This window comes from Elaeis guineensis, chromosome 5 (genome assembly GCF_000442705.2).
Source record: "Elaeis guineensis isolate ETL-2024a chromosome 5, EG11, whole genome shotgun sequence".
Lineage (NCBI taxonomy): Eukaryota > Viridiplantae > Streptophyta > Magnoliopsida > Arecales > Arecaceae > Elaeis > Elaeis guineensis.
In genome coordinates, this window is record NC_025997.2 from 80,381,659 (window position 1) to 80,394,239 (window position 12,581).

At 35.9% G+C, this 12,581-nt stretch overlaps 1 non-coding gene across 1 annotated transcript; it reads right to left on the reverse strand.

Moving 5' to 3' along the window:
• Nucleotides 1-497: 497 nt before the first annotated feature.
• Nucleotides 498-604, reverse strand: LOC140858222 (small nucleolar RNA R71). Its single transcript, XR_012141791.1, has one exon. It is a non-coding gene; the product is annotated as a small nucleolar RNA R71 (small nucleolar RNA).
• Between the last annotated feature and the right edge of the window lie 11,977 nt (nt 605-12,581).

A 12,581-nucleotide genomic window follows, 5' to 3' on the forward strand; every position in this document is an offset into this window, starting at 1 on the left:
TCTCAACAACACACATAATAGGGTTTGCATTAATACATGCACGGTATAATTTTTTCTAACCTAGTTGAACCTAATTCTGAAATTGAACGACTGATCCATGCTAAACATGATAATCAAATGGCTAGAAATTCTAAGAACCACCTAGGTAGATGATGGAATATTTTATTCCTTCCACTTATAACCCATCGACTTGTATCCACTTACCTGATATCCCTGCAAGACACTATGAGATCAAGTCAACCATAATCCAGATGCTTCCGTCTTTCTATGGGAATACTAATGAAGATCCTTACAAGCATCTGGATGAGTTCTTAGAAATTTATTCCATAGTGAAAATTCAAAATTTTACTAATGATGCACTTAGATTGACCTTATTCCCTTTCTCACTTAAAGACAAAGCCAAGTACTGGCTTGGCACAATAGGAAGACCAATCCAAACTTGGGCTGAAATGCAGCACGAGTTTCTTAAGAAATTCTATCCCATAGGTCGAACCAACACAATGAGGCGAGCCATCACTGGATTTGCTCAGCTTTTAGGAGAACAAATTCATGAATCATGGGAGAGACTTAAGGAACTTCTTAGAAAATGCCCACACCATGGTCTATCAAAGTGGCAAATTTTTCAAGCTTTTTATGAGGGTTTAGGTGACCAATACAGACAGATGGTAGATGCATCTTGTGGGGGTGCATTCATGAGTAAAAGTGAGGATGAAGCCTACACCTTATTTGAAATTTTGAGTGAAAATTCAATCAATCATGCTTCATTATCCTCCTACAAAAGATCAATTCCTCACCAAAAGGGGGAAGAAATTTTTGAGATCAAATATTCAGACTCTAGTCCTAAGGCCGATCTGAACCTAATAGCCCAAAGATTAGATAAAGTCGACCTTCTTGTCCAGAAATTTGATCAGTTCCTAGCATTAGGTCAACAATCTCCTGCACAATACACACCACCACCTAATTATCAGGAGATTTATTCTATCTGTGCTAGCCCAGCCCATCATGTTAGTGAATGTCCTACGGCTGCACAGTTTCCACCTTTCATTCAAGAACAAGTTCAAACTGCTCAAGGTTACTCCAATTTTATCAATGATCCATTTTTAAATGCATATAACCAAGATTGGAGGAACCATCCTGATTTTTCTTGGAGATCCCAACAGACTCAAGCTCAGACCCAATTTTTTTCTGTGCATAATTTTCAAAATAGACCCCAATACCAAAACTATGCCTATAATAATAGTCAGCCTAATCAGCCTACTCAACCATCCAATTACAATCAACCCTCATACCCACCTCCTCAACAGACCAATCTAGCCGATGATAGATTGAACCAACTTCAACAAATGATCATGACCCAACAGCAATCCCTTGCTAGGCTAGAAGCACAAATAGATCAATTAACTGAATCTACCATGAGGAGAGAACTAGATCAATTGCCAAACGAACCAATATCAAATTTTGAAAATAACCCACCCACCTACCAATCACCTGGATCTAGTCATCAATCCAATGGCCCACCTAAGAATCTCCAATTTGAAAGTGACAATGTAATTTCTAAGCTTAAAAGTGATAGGATTCTTAAGGACCTATACCAAGACCAGGTGAGTGAGGCTAGGACTGATGCTAGCCAAAAAGAGAATTTAGAAGAGGAGATTAGTATTGAGACTAGTCCAATAGAAGAACCTGAGCCCAGTATTGATATTGATCTAAGTGATAATGAGAAGAGAGCAGATAAGTTATCCAAGATATATTCACCAAAAATTCCATTCCCTTCAGCCCCAAAAACTGATTCTTCCACTTTAAAATCACCTCCTCCAGAATTAAAATTATCTTTGATCACACTTGAGAACACATGTTTAAAATCAAAAGATATCCTTCCAGTGCCTATTTCTTCAAACTTAGTTCCTAACCCAAAAACTCAATTCATGAGCATTTTAGAAGAATAAATAGGAGAAATTCTCGATAAACAAGGGTCTGTGAATGGGTTTGTGAACTATCTTTCTAAAATTAAGAACAAAGATGTGAACTACTTTTTGAAGATTGGCAATAAAATATTGAAATTTATCATAAGCCATCTTCATAATATTGGCAATCCAAAACCATTGGAATTTATCAATCCAATATTCTACATGGGATAGGTGAGAGAATCAGCATGGTCTGGCTGAAGACGGTAAACTTAGCGCTTCCTGGGAGGCAACCCAATTTTTAATTTCTACTTTTGCCTTTGCTTTCTTTTGCATTTTGTTTAGGATAATCGAGTCTTGCTTTGTGTCTTTTGTAGGGATCTGAAAATAATTTTGGCTAAGTTGGGGGGAGAATCAGTTTTAAAAAGACTTATGGATCAGGTGATATCTTTCCTTTTCTTTCTCTTTACATGCACTGTTCATATTTTCTACTCCATTGAGGACAATGTTGATTAAGTTGGGGGGAGAATAAAATTTTTTTAAATCCTCAAGTAAGTTAGTATTTAGTATTTAAGCATCTGATTACACTTAAGAATTGAGTTAAATCAAGCATTTTTTTAAAAAAAAATGATGTACAGATCAGAGAATTTGTGAGATATTGAGGGATCAAATATTAAGAAAACTCAATAAAGAGTTAAGTTTAAAACTTAAATAGTTTTCTTTGAGCATTTTTAAATTTTTCTACCAGCATCAAAGAAGAGTTTACTTTCTATGGATTTGTGTAGAGTAACTATATATTTCTTCATATATTTAAAAAAAAAAATTCCAAGTACTTCATGCTGAGTAATCGGGCCTCTTTGTCTAAGCAAGTATTGAGTTTCGCATCAAAAGGTATGAAGGGCAAAGAAGCTTTGTTGTAAAGCTAGTTTTAACTCGTAGCTTGTTTGATTCGAGCAAATAGGTTCGAAGGATATTTTATACCTAGTGCCCTAAAGTCATCTGGTTTGAGAGTTATTGACTGAAAACTCGCTACATGGGTCAAACAGAAAGCTTAAGGGGTTAAGATACTCAATAGCGGTACAATGTTAAAAATAATAATAATAATAATAATCAATAAATAAAAGACAGAAGTAACAATATACTTGTCCATATGAAGGTTAATGATTTAGAGATAAAGATAGGGATAATTTGAAAAAATTCAGAAAAGGTTTAGTATTCTTAGTTTAACTCTCATATTGATTAGTATTAATACCCCAATGACATACCTCATTTACAGTCTACTGAACATCAGTGGCCTTTTTGAAAAATTATTTGGTGAAATTTGAGATTTTAAGTTTAAAGGTACTTGATTCTAAATTCTTTCTTTACTCAAGGACAAGCAAAGTTCAAGTTGGGGAGTGTGATAAGTGGTATATTTTTATATTTATTGAAGGTATTTTTGATAATTTATGGTGCTAACATCTTCATAAAAACCTTAATTTCATGAATTTATTAAATTTTCTTAAAAAATAAGTGATTTTGAAAAAAAATATGAAATTAGATATATTTATAAAAAAATAGATGTTAATTTAATTGAGCAATTTAAGCACCAAAATAAAGAGAATTTTTTGAGAAATTTAATGCATATTTTTTCCAATTTTTAGGTGAAAATTGGAGCAAAAATGAAGCTAAAATATCCTAAAAAACAAAGAAAATAGCCTCCGGTGCACGGTGGACCGGTCGGTCGGTCCACAGAGCCAGGGCGCGGTCCACAGAAAACTTCACGCGGTCCACAGGTGTGGCTCACAGTGAGAGAAAGATCTGGGTGCGATCCAATGGCTGAGATTCAATCAGACCCAGATCCGACGGTTCAGACTCGTTGCCGACTTTGAATAGGACTCTTTTGTGCGATCCGACGGCCCAGAAGCAATCTATCACGTGATCCAATAGCTGTTATCGTTCCCAACTTTGAATAGGACTCTTTTGCACGATCCGACGGCCAAAACTTCATCAAAATCAAGATCCAACGGCTGACATTTGATCCAACCCTGATAAGGATTAAAACTCTGATTTTTTAGCAGATCTAGACGGTCCAAAGCTGATCCGACGATCAAGAATATTCCTAAGGAGATTAATACGATTTCTAAGGGTTTTAGGACTCCTTTTCCTACCAAAAAAAATATAAAAAATTCATCTATAAATAGAAGGCCTGAGAATAAGCTTTGGGAGCAAAAAAATTGAGTAGAAAGTATAGAAAAAAATAAAAATAAAATAAAATAGCTTTAAGGACCCAAGGAAAAGAAAGAGAAAAGTCGGTTCGCTCTATGGAGTACGACGGAAGATGGAGAGGTCATCAACCATCTTCCCGATGAGGCTTGACTAATCAACTTCAGATCCTTGTTAAAATTTTATTTTATTATTTCTTTTAAATTTTTTATACTTGAATTTCAATTTCAATTAATGCAAAATTTATTTTTCTGCACTTTAAATTCCTGTCTTTTATTTTTTGCACGTAGATGCTAGGATCTAATTAGTAGATCTTAGTACCAATTTATTTTTATGTTTTTTAAATTTTTGTTATTTATTTTTATTGCAAGTAGATGTTAAGATCTAGTTAGTAGATCTTAGTACCTAATTTATTTTTTGTACTTTTAATTTTTATTTTCTGACTTAAATTACTTTCTTCAAAATTTTATTTTTTTTGTAAAATCAAAGATTTCAAATCAAAATCTTGCTTTCTCTGTGGATTCGACCCGACTCATTACTTTCTATATATTTTTAATTTTTATTGAAGTCAAAATTTGATTGATAATCACGGTGTCCTAATGACAACATCACGATCGTATCAGTGAGTTGCTTGCAAGTTATCATGGTGATCTCAGATCGAAGGGACACTTATACCCATATCCTTCGTGAGCTACTCTTGACAGTAGAGTGCTCAGCAGTTGGTCATGTTCAGTGAGATATACTCCTACATCTCACTTGCACACCATGCTAATATCTCCACACTCATTGGTTAAGAGGACAACCAACATACATTGTACACAATGATCTATACTTGATATAGCTATCGTCCTAATAATACTATATCATTTGGTCGTGAACTTAAGATTTAAGGACTAAACGATATATCCTCCTATATCGAATCAAATAGTCCTGAGAACTTCATCACATAATAGGAGTTCAAAATAAGATGTACACAGTGATAAGAAAACTAAATAATATTTATTAATTCAATAATTTATATATAATTATAATAATAAACTCAACCATCAACAGACTGACGATTGACTTTGGGATATAATTTTTAACAACTCTCACTTGGACAAAAGCCAATCGATACAGTATCGTGTACCCATCTTTGATTTATAGTCTTCAAACTTCTTGACATCGAGGGTTTTAGTAAATGATCAGTTAGGTTCTTCTTTCCATCTATCTTCTGAAGCTTGACGTTATCTCGATCCATGATCTTCTGGATCATGTGGTAGCGGTGCAGAATATGCTTGGTCTGCTAATGTGACTTCGATTCCTTCACTTGAGTAATGGCGTCAGTGCTATCGCAGTACAACAAGATGGGGCATCAAGGGAGGGTGCCACTCCGAGCTTGTTGATGATTTTTCATAACCACATAGCTTCTTTCGCAGCATCAGATGCCGTGATATATTCCACCTCACATGTTGAGTCGGCCATAGTGTGCTGCTTGAAACTCTTCCAGCAGATTGCTCCATCATTCAGGGTATAAATATATCCCAATATGCTCTTACTATTATCATGATCCAATCAAAAATTGAAGTCTATAAACCCCATAAATTTTAAGTCAGATTCTCCATAGATAAGCTACTGATCCTTAGTATTTCTCAAATACTTAAGGATGGTCTTTACAATCTTTCAGTGGTTCTCACCTAGATCGGACTGGTATCTACTCATTATCCCTAGTGAGTATGTCACGTCTGCTCATGTACATATCATGGCATATATAATAAATCTCACTATCGAAACATATAAAATTCTACTCATATGCTCTCTCTCTTGAGGAGTTCTCGGACAATCACTCTTCGAGAGAGAAATTTTTTGTTCTATCGGAAGATAGCCTTTCTTGAAATTCTCTATACTAAACTTTTTTAGCACAGTATCAACGTACATCGACTGGAATAATCCAAGCAACCTTTTAGATCTATCTTTATAGATCTTCATCCTAAGGATGAAGGATGCTTCTCTCAAGTCCTTCATGGAGACCTGTGATGACAATCAAATTTTTATTCCCTGTAATGCAGGGACGTCATTCCCAATTAAGAGAATGTCACCCACATACAAAATAAGAAATACTATCACCGAGTTATTAACCCACTTGTATATGCTAGGTTTCTCTCCATTTTTAATGAAGCCATATGTTCTGATCACTTTATCAAAATGCATGTTCCAACTCTGAGATGCTTGCTTAAGTCCATAAATGGACCTCTGAAGCTTGCACACCTTAGACTCATTTGTGGATATGAAACCTTCAGGTTATATCATATACACCTTTTCTTCCAACTCTCCATTTAGGAAGACTATTTTTATATCTATTTATCAGATTTCATAGTCCAGATGTATTGCTATCATAAGCATAATCCGAATAGACTTGAGCATTACCACAGGAGAAAACATCTCATCATAGTCAATACTATAATGCTAACGGTAACCTTTGGCAATCAGATGGACTTTATAGGTCTCCACCTTCCCATCTGCATTTTTTTCCTTTTGAAAATCTTCTTACACCCTATGAATTTTATCCCTTCAGGTGGATCAACCAATGTCTATACATTATTGATTTTCTTGAATTTCATTTCGGATTTCATGGCTTCCAGCCACTTATCGAAGTTAAACCTCTGCATCGCATCCATACAGGTGATCGGATCCCTATTGTTCTCATCAAGTTCAACTGGATCACTATCTCAGATCAAAAAATCATAGTATCTATTTGGTTGATGTGATACTCTACTGGATCTCTTTAAAGATTCTACAATAGGTTTCAGATTAGATCTAATCAAGTCCAGCTCTATGGGTTTACTAGATTGTGTTAATTTTTTTACCGATCAAATTTCATCAAGTTCAATCTTTGAGGCATTAATTTCTTCTCCAAGGAACTTCTTTTGTAGAAAGACTGTTCTATTGCTGACGAACACCTTTTATTCATCAGTAAGGTAGAAGTAATACCCCTTGATCTCTTTTGGGTACCCTACAAATAGACACTTGTCAGACCTAGGTTCAAGCTTGTCAGTTTTTAAATATTTGACATAAGCCGGATATCTCCAAACTCTAAAATGAGAGAGTGCTGGCTTACGCCTTGTCCACATTTCATATGGTATTTTACTTACGGACTTACTCAGAACTTTATTTAAAATATAATAAGCTGACTCGAGTGCATATCCTCAAAAGGAGATCGATGACTTGCAAAGTCCATCATGGATCGAACCATGTCTAACGAGATTTGTTTCCTTCTTTCTGATACACCATTATGCTGTGGTGTTCCAAGAGAGATCCATTACAAGAGAATCTCATTCTCTTCTAAGTATGTCAAAAACTCACTAGAGAGGTATTCTCCTCTTCGATTGGATCGAAGAGTTTTAATATCCTTTTCAGTTTATTTTTTTACTTTATTATGGAATCATTTGAATATTTCAAATGATTTTGACTTATGCGTCATTAAGTCGATATGCCCATATCTCGATAGATCATCTGCAAATGTAATAAAATAATAATATCCATCTCTAGCACTAGTGTTTATCAGTCCATATACATCAATATGTATCAGACCTAGAACTTCACTGGCTCGCTCATCTTTTTTAGTAAAAGGTGACTTGATTATTTTTCTAAAAGATAGGACTCATAGGTTGGAAGTGATTCACAATCACTGACTTCGAAGATTTTCTCTTGTGTTAACCTGTTTATTCTGTTCTTGTTAACATGACCTAACCAACAGTACCAAAGGTAGATATCAGAGACATCACTAATTCTAGAGCATTTGCTGGATGTGTACATTATACAAACAAATTATGACAATATATAAAAATCATTGTTCAACTATCCATTCATCACATTAACACCATTCATAATGATATTAAAATTATTTTTTTTATTAAAATTTTATAATCGTACATAACTAAGAGGCCTACAGAAATAATGTTCAATAAAAAGGAAGAACAAAAGTGACATTCACTAAGAACAATTATATTTGACTTGAATACAAGCTTAATAGTCTCTAACGCTAAAACTAAAACTGGTCTTCCATCTCCAACATTAATGAACCTTCCACCTTCTTCAAATCTCCTACTGACCTACAGACCCTACAACGAATTGTAAATATTAAAAGAGCTTCCGATATCTTGTACCCAAGTAGTAGAATCATAAATTAAGAAATTACAAGGTGTTATCATATAATTATCTTGTCCAGCAATAACTTGCTTTTTTCTTGATCTGTTCAGATCCAGAGAGGTAATGTACTGAAGATAATTTCTCTTTTAGTACCCCTGCTTCTTGCAGTAGAAGCATTCTGTCTGACTCTGATCGGACTTGAATTTCTTGATCTGATTGGGCTTGGATGACCCAGCACTTTGCATCTTTTTTTTGTTCTTCTTGTTTTTCTTTCTTTTTTTAAAGAGTCAACATCCAGAAGAAGATCCTCCCACAACATTCACTGACTTCTTGTGAAGCTGGTGATCCTTCTCAATGTTCTGCAGTAATCCTAGCAAACTGTGGTAGTTGACCGCAGGCTTTGTCATTCAAAAATGAGTAAGAAAAGGGAGGTAGAACTTGGGTAGAGAGTTCAAAATGATATCTTTCTCTAGCTGCTCATGCAAGAAAAATTTGAGCTTGCTTAAGTGCTCAATCATCTCGATCATGTATAGTACATGATCAGTAACTAATGCTCCTTCCCTTATTCGAGCATTGAAGATGGCACAACTAGTCTTGTGCCTCTCAACATCATCGGATGTGTCAAAGGACTCGTTCAATATTTGCAACATGACCTATGGCTAAGCATTCTCGAAATGACAGCTAAACTCATCATTCATTACCACCAGTATAATACAATAAATCGTAGTTCGATCGTTGAGCCACTTCTAATAAGTATCTCTGACCGTGCTACGTGCGTTCAGAGCTGGCTCCTCAAGTGCCAAATCTATTAATACATACAAGATCCATTCGTACTCAAGGACTATTTGGAGCTTTCGATACCAGCTATTGAAATTTATATTAGATGTATATCCTAGAAGCCAATATGGTTGACATATTATAATAAATTTAGGGTACAATCTTGTACTTAATATATTGATATGATCAATAAAAGGATAAGTTCTTTTTCATTCAAGTGTAATATGTTCTTGAATTATCCATAGAATTAGTTTTGATACATATTCTTAAGGTGTTAAAAATTAGAGACATATATTTAATTTTAAATACTTTCGATCATAGGATCATCATGAGGATGGTGATAGATCCGGATAGACTGGTGCATAAATCACTTTCTTCGAGATAGATGAGCCTCTCGTATACTGTGTAGAGATATAAAATGACAAGTGTAAGTACTTATTAGAGAATAACTAGTACTGAGCGCGACCATACAAGAGATTACTTGGATTTCTATTCGATCGTCAATGATTATCTCGATGCTGTAGTTGTGTGACTGATTCTTTAACTTGAGATGGTGCTGCTACTCGTAGTGAGGCTACTGGAGTTTGATTGACACATAAATATGGGTCTTAATGAGTCCTTGTAGTGGATGTTGGCGATAGTTGGTCTACTGTAGGGGTAGGATGCGCATCAAGATAGGATCTATCGACCTTGATAGAGAGGAGTAGTCCAATCAGATTTGAGAGACTAAGTCCAAAAGTCTATGGCCACAGTAGTGTGATTGATTAAAAAGAGTTTCTATAAAAGTCATAACTAGACTTGAGCTAATCGAATCTATCATATGACTGATGATGAGGTTTGACAATTTATCCATGACCTGCCATCAAGTTGGAACTCACGATAGAGGGACTGAATCACACATTAACTATACCTAGAGGTTCATTTCCGTTCTATTGGGTTGCCACTACATACTGCTAGATATCACTGATAGATTGTGAGAGCTCACTAGAATTATTCTGGATCGACAATCCTTACTGAGTTAGAGTGAAATTATTCTGATCGATTGAAAAGAGTTTCAATAATACAATGATAGTGTGTTGGGAATAGTGTCCCAAAGCCAATCGTTAGTCTGTTGACGGTTGTGCTCCTTTTGTATTAGTACATAAATCATAAATAAATAAAAGTTATTTTGGTATTTTTCATTACAAATTATCATCTTCTAATGAACTCCTGTGTTGTGGTGAAGTCCTTAGGACTATTTAGACTCGACAAAGGAGGATTTGTCGTTTAGTCCTTAAACCTGTTCGCGACCAAATGATACGTTGTTACCAAGGACAACAATGTTTATCAAGCATAGGTCATTGTGTGCCATATAGGTTGGTTGTCCTCTTAACCAAGGAGTGTGGAGATACTGGTATGGCATACAGGTGAGATATAAGGGTACATCTGCACTAAATATGACCGACTCTGGAGCTATCTCTGCTGTCAAGATTTGCTCCGACGGGATATGGGTATAAATATCCCTCCGATCTGAGACCACCATGGTGACTTGTAAGCAATTCACTGTACTTAGGCACTGGACTATCTGAATTTCTAATTCAGTGACGGAAGGCTGCTGGGTGTAGTCAAGTACTTGACTTGTCGGTGCATGTCTCAAGATAGGATTGACCACTCCAGTTCAGGAGCTGTGTACAGTCGTGTTTCAATTTAGCAAAACCTTAGCCAGAGTAGTCCTAGTGAGGAGCCACAGGATTGATTGAGTTGAGCACGACTCGGATGATCTAATCAGGGTTGACAGTTTAACCCTGAGTCATCCTAAACACAAGGGTCAAAAGGGATGAATTATACAGTAACCATATTCACGTAGGTTCTGAGTGTTGCGATTGTGACTATTCGAACTATCCGATCATCGGGTACCATTGCTAGATGGTCACTTTGATTAGTACAGAAATTGGTTCCTGTGCTACCGGCTTAGGTTTGAACCTGCGGGATCACACACATTAGAGGTTCCTATCTGATCTGATGGCTGATGAAGAGTTCTAATATTTGTGGACTATGAGTCTTACATGTCTGGGACTCTGTGATCGAGAATCAGAATTCTCTGATCACAAGTCCCGCACATTTTGGGTACCGAGGTCAAGAGTCCCACTGGTTTGGGACTCTTCGATCAAGGTTTCATATTGATGAACTTTGATACCCGATTGCCCATCGAATTTGGACTCAATATTTATGAGAGGTTTAATTAGTAATTTGATTATTAATTAACTCAATTTGATTGAGTAATTATTTTTGGATCAAGTCCAATTGAATTGGATTCAGTTGGGTTTGACCCGATTAGGTTAAGAGTTGACCTAATCATCGAGATGGTTTGGTCCCTGATTTGATCTGACGTTGGGCTTAATCAATTTTTGATTTGATTAGGATTTTATTAAACCTAATTAAGTATAATTAAGGTAGGTTTAAATTAGTCTAATTGGGCCTAACTTATTTGGTTCAATTAGGTTGGTTTAAATAATGAAACCATCTTGACCCAAACTCCCTGTGCCACCTCACATCCACTGCGCCCATTTGAATTTATGAGAAGGAATTTCTCATGATTTTTTTCTCATGCAAAGCCCTCCCCATGCCCATTTTTGTGTGCCATATGGATGGATAAAGCTAATTAGTTAACCATTCAAATTCAAAGCATGTTTGAATTTGAATGGATAACTTATCTCTTGTGCCTTCATGCTTATCCACTTGTGCGCCACATAACTTACACGAGAAAAGGTTTCTCGTGAAACATTTCCATGCACAAAAAGTCCATGCCCTTCTCTTCTCATGCCATAAGTGGATAGGGATGAGTTGGTTTGCATTTGAATTCAAACTCGATTTGAATTCAAATGTGCAACCACTTATCTTTATCCTCTCACGTGGATAAGACATGTTCGACGTTGTTTTAAAAAGAGGAGAAAAGTGAGGCATGTGTAGAATTTTTTGGAGAGAAAGTTTGGGGTGTGAGGAACCTTTTTGCATGAGGTGAAGGTCCAAAACCTTTCGAGAGAAAAAGAAAGAAAAGAAAGAAAAAAGGGCGCAGAGTTTTTCTTAGTGTACCCTAGGGTTTCAGCCTGGGGTTCGGGAAGTGAGAAGGTGAGTTATGAGTGTCGTGAGCCCACCAAATTTCAGGAAAATCTTCAACATCCTCTCAACCATGTTTGCTGATAATTTGGAGTATCCAAAAAATCAACAAACATCGATCGAAGGAGTTCGATCAGCATCAGCCGTCAAAAGGGCTCTACAACGAGCTAGCACTCATGAGGAGCTGATCAGATCGGGAGCCTCATGTGGATGATCCGTAGAGGCCGATACCCTGTGTGGCTATATTGCAGTGATCATAGCCTCCCGATGGTGATCAGATTGCGGCGATCTACTACCCGCACAAAGGTATTGTGTTCTGAACACATTACAGTAAAGTGTTTACTGTTCAAATTTGAATTTCAAAATTAAATGTACGCATGCTATATATCATATTTAGATCCTAGTGTAGGGTAAATATATGTTAATTAATTAGATTAATTAATACTTTTCACTGTAAAATTATAATTTTGA